The following is an 8,735-nucleotide window of genomic DNA, read 5'->3' as shown; positions in this document are numbered from 1 at the left end:
TAATATTCCTCCAAAATGAATTTTCTACTATACAAATTAAATCAATAAAGTAATCTAGAATCTAATTTCCTGACCATTTTCAAGGACCCATTTCATCCCTAAGAAATGCACAGCTCTCTCTCTCTATACTCCCCCTTTGACTTCTAAATCCCTACCTCGTCTTGTGGTTACTGGACTAGAGCCTTAAAGAAAACAGATTGTTAACATATTTACGTGTGCTTGTTTCTAAAATGTTAGTCTCATATCAAGGATTACAAGCAAGACAACTTTCATTTACCTTTCATCACTCTCAATAAAGTAATTCTTACACAAACACAATAAATGAGAAACAGAGCTTAAATTGTGAAGTATCAGAAGTTACTGATGTTAGATGTTAGAAATCTATCTTTTTATGTGTGTAAGACCGAGGCTTGCTCTGTCTTCCAGGCTGGAGTGCAATGGGGTGATCTCGGCTCACTGCAACCTCTGCCTACCAGGTTCAAGCAATTCTCCTGCCTCAGCCTCCTGAGTAGCTAGGATTACAGCCATGTGTCACCACGCCAGGCTAATTTTTGTATTTTAAGCAGAGACGGGATTTTACCATGTTGCTCTGGCTGATCTCAAACTCCTAACCTTGTAATCCACCTGCCTCAGCCTCCCAAAGTGCTGGGATTACAAGTGTAAGCCACCATGCCTGGCCTCTAGAAATCCATCATTAATCACAGCACTTTATGTAAACCGGTACTTAAAAACTATTTTGTCATGTTAATTTGATTTAACAAACATTTATTAAACATCTATTATCTGCAAAACATTGGGGAAAAAATGTAGTTCAACAGGATATAGCTTTGGCTTTTAAAGAACATATGACCCTATAAATAAAGGTATACTCATTTAAAATTTTTGATATAAGTATTTTCTGTTTCAAAAAAATTAAATTGCACAATAATTTAAATCCTCATCAACTTTGGCTTTAATGATGAGAGGAGAGCTACTGCCTAAATTTAACAAAGTGTCATATGGGAACTTTTCCACTGTATTCTTTTTTTTTTTCTTGAGACGGAGTTTCGTTCTTGTTACCCAGGCTGGAGTGCAATGGTGCGATCTCGGCTCACCACAATCTCTGTCTCCTGGGTTCAAGCAATTCTCGTGCCTCAGCGTCCCGAGTAGCTGGGATTACAGGCACACACCACCATGCCCAGCTAATTTTTGTATTTTTAGTAGAGACGGGGTTTCACCATGTTGACCAGGATGGTCTTGATCTCTTGACCTCGTGATCCACCTGTCTCGGCCTCTCAAAGTGCTGGGATTATAGGCGTGAGCCACCGTGCCCGGCCTCCACTGGTATTAAATCAATGAATCAGTGGACATAAACTGGAAGGCTAGCAGAGATTCACAAAACACAAGATATTATTGCACTCTCCTTGAAAATAATCATGATCATAAAATCAGGGATTTGATAGGCCCTCAGATCTCTTTGAGCCCAATTCTCCTCTTTTACAGGAGGGAAAACTAACAAAGTAGATCACCATCATTGATTTCTGGGTAGGCCATATACAGATCTTTCCACTGACTTTCTGGCTTTGCCATAAAACAGACATGCCTCAATTTCCAGCTAGGCCAATTACTGGCTGTAAGACCTTGGGAAAATAATTTTTTTCTACACCTTAGTTTCCTCACCTATAAAATGAGGATGCATATAGCACCTACCTCATAGAGTGGTTGAGAGAATCAAATAACATGTCATGTGTGAAGCACACAGCACAGTGCCTGGCAGCGCTCTACGTGTGCACTTACATGTGTAGGGGGATGAACACACACACATATGCACAGGGGTAGTGGTTTCATAACTGTGGCACCCTGTCTTCATTGAAACCATAATTCCTGAGGTTAATATTTAGGTAGATTACTTTCAAATTATTCTTATATCTTTATACATAAATATGTAACTGAATGGTGATGGCAGAATCTGAGTGATTCTTAGGGACAGCAGGCTTATTGTTGATCTAGGAGGCAATTTTTTAAATCAGAATTAAAATTGCACCTCCGATTCAATGAAGGTACCTGGTACTATACAGTGGTCTGAGCAATGATGAATACTATGAATTCGTGAAGAAGATATTCAGTCAAACTTTTGGAGACACCCACAATATGTGAAGTCCTAAGCTAGACACATAATTAAGGAACCACAGAAAATGGAGCAGAACACAATTTAAAGCACAGCATAGAAATTCTATGACAGGGAAATTGCAGTTGTCCAACTGAAGTTTTATGTTGAAAATTAGCAGACTGTAATATAGCCCAGCCATTTATTTGGCTGTCTCGGTGATGGATGTGGGGCAAAGCATAATTGATTTAGCAATGGTCATCCACACAGTGTTTCTGATAATGTCCATGTTTTATATTGCATGACCTCACTTTATTATTCAGACCAATGGTTTAAAAAAAGTGAAGGCATACATATTCTGTTGTGAGTTTTTATTTTCTTTTTTTTCTAAGAAACTACATAGGCCAATTTAACTACTTCTTCTATACCCACTCTAACCCTTAAGTAATATCCTATCACTCTTTCTAAAAGTCTGGAGGTCATTTATGTGTCTCTACATTAGACCAACAGGCCAAATTATATTCATATTTACACAGAGCCCTACACACAGCAGGCACTCAAAAGATTTTCAATTTTATTTAGACTTGTATCAAAAATTTATTTTAAATGTCAGTTTTGAAAGATAACAGATAACCTCCATCTAATAGCTAAATCTTTAAAATACCATTCTATAAATTGCAAATAAATACATTAGCTTTAAGTCATTTAAATGATTCAATCTGTTTATATTGTTTATAATTTAGAGAAGAAAGCCTTAAGATAAAAGCAGATTTTTCCGGCAGAGCTGGGGAAGGCTTGAATAGCTTTCTATTTTATCTTCTATGTGATTTAACTTTTTAAATTTTTTTGAGAGTCTTGCTGTGTTGCCCAGGCTGGAGTGCATGGCGTGATCTCAGCTCACTACAACCTCTGCATCCTGGCTTCAAGCGAATCTCCTGTCTTACCTCTCAAGTAGCTGGCACTACAGGCATCTGTCACCATGCCTGGCTTTTTTTTGTGTGTGTGTATTTTTTGTATTTTTAGTAGAGACAATGTTTCACTGTGTTTGCCAGGCTGGTCTTGAAGTTCTGATCTCATGATCCGCCAGCCTTGGCCTCCCAAAGTGAGGAGATTACAGGCATGAGCCACCATGCCCAGCCATATGTGATTTAACTTTAAAGCTATTTTTTATTAAATGAAATATTATGTTTCTATAACTTCTATAAAGAATAACTTGAAAGGAAGAGTGGAAAAATTTGTAACAGTAATGATAGCTACATGTACTATGCATCAAAACCCGTATACATATAGACTGGTTTAGGGGTGACTTTAACAAAGCACTTCGTTGAAAAAACAGATGCTATGTAATTGTAGAAATTTAATAACAGAATTCATTATCATTATCTTTCCTGTTGTAAATCAGCCATCTGTGTGGTATTTGTCCTTGTAGTTTGAAAAAGTGAGGATGCACTTCTTCAATTAACCTTCTCAGTGTATGACTGGCTGGAAGATAAATATGGATATTAAAATAATAAAATATATATGTAAAATAGAAAGGCTCATTCTAAGCCTCAATTAAATGTCCTTAAAATTGAATTCTTATGCTTTTTGCGATGGCTTTCCATTGCACATTCTCTGCATCCAACTTGAAGAACTGAAAAAATAAAAAAGCTTAATCATATATGTGAACGGTAAAGCTCAAATAGTTATGTGTGTTAAAGCCAATTCACTGCATTCTACAGTGAAGAATTTATCTTTATATTGTAACCATATTTTAAAATGTCAGATTCTAAAAAGAAAAAAAAAACACAGCATAAAGAAAGACATGCTGAAAGAGGGGGTGTTTGGGACAATGTTGCCTTTTACTAATCATTTTTATATGCTTTTAATAGCCTCTTTACTCTTATGAATATCAATATTATGCATGCACTATATTATTGGGATTTAGCTTCATAGGCCTTTTTAGACTGTTGTTAAGACACACTTTAACAATTTGTAGAAACAGAAATAAAAATATTTCTTATTTAACATCTTTAAAATAATTATACCTAGCCCCATGTTTAAACTGAGGTTTATTGGCTAGTATAAAAATTTAAATCTGCAAATGGCCTTTATCACATGTCAGATTGCAAAATAAGAATAAATTACATAATTAAAGCAATGATTAAATATATATTTAAAAATCAGTCACTTTATTCCTTAAGTGGGATGATCTGAATTCAGTAACTATATTTGCCCTGGTTATTTATCAAAAAATGGCTTTTGAGGTTGAATAGATTTTAGAAAACATCAGTACATAATTTGTACTTTTACATCAATAGAAACTGACAAGAAAACTATGGAAGGAAAATTATGTTCCATTGGGATAATCTTGGGAAACTTTAACGATGCTTTCAATAATCAAAACTATGTATTAGCAGGGAATGGTGGCTCACATTGGTAATCTCAGCAGTTTAGGAGGCAGAGGTGGGTGGATCACTTGAAGTTAGGAGTTAGAGACCAGCCTGGTTAACATGATGAAATCTCGTCTCTACTAAAAATACAAAAAATTAGCTGGCATAGTGGTACATGCCTGTAGTTCCAGCTACTCAGGCGGTCGAGACAGAATAATCACTTGAACCCAGGAGGCAGAGGTTACAGTGAGCTCAGATTGTGCCATTGCACTCCAGCCTGGGTAACAGAGTGAGACGCCATTAAAAAAAATAAAAAAATAAATAAAAGAAGGACAGAGAAAGAAAAACCTCTATGTTAGGAAAAGGCACAAAAACTAACACCTTTGATAAATAATTTATTATGCATTGAAAAGATTTCTTCCAAAATATATTAAAACACTGGAAGACATACACCTTTATGCAAACTTTTTGTTTTCTTTTTGTCCAACCAAATTGTTCATTTTAATGAGAAAAAAAATATTTTTGTTAGGATTTAATCTAAAATACATAACCAACAAGTAAAACCTTATTTATTACAACTATCTTATGAAGCAGATACTGTTGTTACTTTCAATTTTCAGATGAACAAACAGAAATACAAAGAATGTAACTAATTTTACCCAAAGATACACAGCCTGTGGGAATGGCAAAAGTACTGGCTCTCTCTAATCTGGCTCCAAAGTTCCCACTCTTAACACCTCTGCTATATTGTCTCTCCACTTTAAAGAGATAACTATCATTTAAGATTTGAAATTTGAATGCTGAGGGTAACAGAACTGGTAGTTGATTAACATATGTTTAATCAGTATAGAATGTTATTAACACCGGAAATACTGATAATTTATATTAGCTTTAAATCTCCTGGGGGTGATAAATTAATAATGTAATTTAACTCCAAATTTAAGTTTTATTTTTTCATGTTGTAATCCATCTCAAGCATATGCATATTTACTGCAATGTATAATATGTATCACATACTTAGTGCAACAAAAGAAATCATTGTAGAAAGCCATTAATTCATTAATCTTAATATATATGTTGACCTTACAATGTATACATGCAGTAAAACATGCTGTTATTATAGTTATCTTTTTTTTGTGGTGATTCCCAATTACACTGTAAACTCATTGACAAAAGGCCTATATTTCATTTGCTCATTTTTAGTTCTTTGCAAAAATAATGTAATAAGAAGCACTATCAAAATTATCACAGCATTAGTAAGTGTAGCTGTGTAAGGATCTGTCCAAATGCTGAAAGTATTTTAAATAGTTGATCTTAAGATTTTTCACAGTCTTATGTTGGTAAGTATTTATACTTTCTCATTTTTCTTTCATTTGGCTTAGGATAATTAATTATACAGTATATTTATTTTTAAATATTTTTAAATCCCATTAACTTATAAGCTCTGTAAGTAGAAGGATTCGTAGAGTTTTCTCCTCTATCTTGGCTCCAACACAGCTCAAGGCCTGGTGCTTTGTCGTTGAAATTTAATGATTAACTACCTGAGTCTAAATCAAATTAAGAAATTCAGGAATTGTTAGTAAATCTCTTAGTTTTCTGTGCTTCCCCTTAAAAACAGATTGGCTTTTTCAAATCTATTATCACCTGAGAAAGATGTATGTGTCCACCTGGGGCTTTTGAGCAAGCATCTGGGTACTACGATCCAGGACAGCAAAACTGCGACAACACTGTTTCATTTAACCTCATGTGGGAGACCAAAGATGTGAAAATGATAATAAAGGCAATTAGTGAAACTGATGGACCATTCTCTGTTACAGAGTTTCTAACTCTGTTTACATAACAACATCTTGGAATATTTTAAGTCAAAACAGTATACAGATGTCAGAAAAAAAGGAGAGGCTGATTAATATCTAAACTGTTTGGGCTCTGTTCAAAATGCATCCAAGTTCTTGTTTTCTACTTGTTTCAGTTTGTTTGCTTCTACTCAGTGTCCAGCGCCCTTCTTCTGGTAACAAATTCTGATTTTTCTTTGAATACAATTTTATTGGAATACAAATAAAGGCAACTTTGTTTCCAAAGCCAAGTGGACATGTATTAGATGAACCGGATTCTCTCTCTAGAAATTTAAGCTTTCCAAAGCATGCAAAGCTGCTGGAATTGATAAATTCTACAAGAAACATCCTCATATATTTCACATCTAGATCTCAAAATAGGCCTGTTTCCTAATGTTTCTGGGTGCAGTCCTGTGGTGGTTTCTTTTAGTCAGCCAACTACTTTATATTTGCTGAATATTATAATTTTGCATCAAGTAACCAGAATTCATTTAATCTTCCTGCAATAAGAACATTAGCAGCTAGATCAAGGAACAAGGAAACACGGAGAGCATGCGTCAGAGCAATGAGTTCATTCGGGGACTGGTTGGAGCAATTCATCTGGCGGTAATAGGTAGAATGTGCTGGAACAAAATAAGACAAGCACTTGGAGAACCATGCAGGAGGCTGTTGAATAGCTTACATGAGAAGCCAGAACTGTTTTAGTGGAGTTAAAATAAAAAATATTTAGTGTTATGTAGATTCAGCCACAAAATTCATCATTTCTTTCCTTAGCTGCAACAAAGTAGGGTCAAGTGGATGCCAATGTCAAGGCTAAATATTGTCGTGGAATCTATCATCATAGGTTTTATCACTTATGTCATTTTATGATGTTAATTGTGGCTCCAAGCTCTATTTCTCTTTTAGGGTGCAGAGTTTCCCATACGAGTGTCCTACACACCTGCTCTTAACTACAGACACACCATCTATTATGTTGCCTTGTACAGAAAACACTTCTCTATTCCAAGTTGTCTCTCATTATTTTAAATAAATGTTTCTTATTTCACGTGTCAAAAGTAATCAATCTCCCCCATTTCTTTGAGACTTTGTGGTTCTCAAGTACCCCACTTTGTTCAACTTTCTTTCTCATAGAAGATGTCATTACCTTCAATTTCATCAAGAAATATGATGCTGGTAAGCACTCTTCCCAGCTTCATCAGCCTCACACATAATGCTCCAGCAGCATGGATCAGTAAGTCTTCACACTAATGTCCTGTTACTCACCTTTAGACCCTTACTCAAAATGCCTTCTCTGCCCTGAAAGATTGGTGACCCTGTGACCTTTCCATGTTTTGTTTGGCACATATTAGCTTTTTATGTCATGCTCAGTTTTGTTCTCTTCTACTATGGAAAATATACAATTTTCCCCTCCTGTTGACTCCCTTTGCACATGCATACTGAGCAATTATTCTAAGTTTTCACTATTGTGGTGCTTTTCACATTTTCTAGAAAATTTCTATAAATGTTCCTGTTGATCCCACTAAACCACGTAGCTTCTTGATGTTATATATCCTGTTTATCATAATATTCATTACCTTTGGGTAAGAAAATTGTATCCTATGTGCTAGATATTCTGCTAATTACTGTAAATGCAAACACAAATGCCACATATTTCTCTAACATTAAGGACTTTTAACTAGATGGAACCCAACAAACAAGTCTAGTATTACAGAGGAGAGTGATAACAATAGCAAAAGGAGGCCTGGAAGAGCGAAGAAACAGGCAAACCAAATTAAAAGGGGAAGAAAATGACATGGAATTTTTTCCTGGAATAGGTGACATTTGGAGAGAATTTTCAAGGATGACTTGCTAGATTAAAAAAATGGTAAAATCTTTTTACTTATAGTTTCAACACACTCATATAAAGTGCATGAAAGTCATCACTCTCATGCGCACATCAAGAAATAAACAAGCTAATCAATAACTTTTCCTAGGTTAATCAGCAAAAGGAATTCACAGAGTAAACTAGTACCCACAAAATTGAAGAGGCAAGCAAACACAGAGAACGACAGCTGAGATCAGCTTACCGAGAAGAAAACACTGGAGCAAGTAACCGGTGGCATTAGTTAAATGTGGCCCTACTAGGTTCTCATGGTGAAGACTGGAGAAAAATCACTTTCCCTCATGCTTTGGAGAGGGGAAGAGAAAAAGTAATTGTTTTAAAATATCACAGGGGAATTAATTATTTTGAAATAAGTCCACAGTATTCTTTATAAGGAGGAATTGCTCTCAAGAGAAATACTTTGCCAAAGCCTTCTGTGACCTGGAAAAACATCAGTTAAACAAGCTCAGCCCCATCATCCCTTCTTGCTTCACCTAAGGGGAAGGAAATGAAAGGCTGATAGATGCATCTGAGGTCTCTGCCAAAGAACTCAGACAGACTAAAAAAACAGAGATTTAATCACA

This window comes from Sapajus apella, unplaced genomic scaffold, assembly GCF_009761245.1.
Source record: "Sapajus apella isolate SASKATOON/1434 unplaced genomic scaffold, GSC_monkey_1.0 scaffold19, whole genome shotgun sequence".
NCBI lineage: Eukaryota > Metazoa > Chordata > Mammalia > Primates > Cebidae > Sapajus > Sapajus apella.
The sequence above is the reverse complement of the archived record's forward strand: the minus strand, read 5'-3'. Positions refer to the sequence as shown.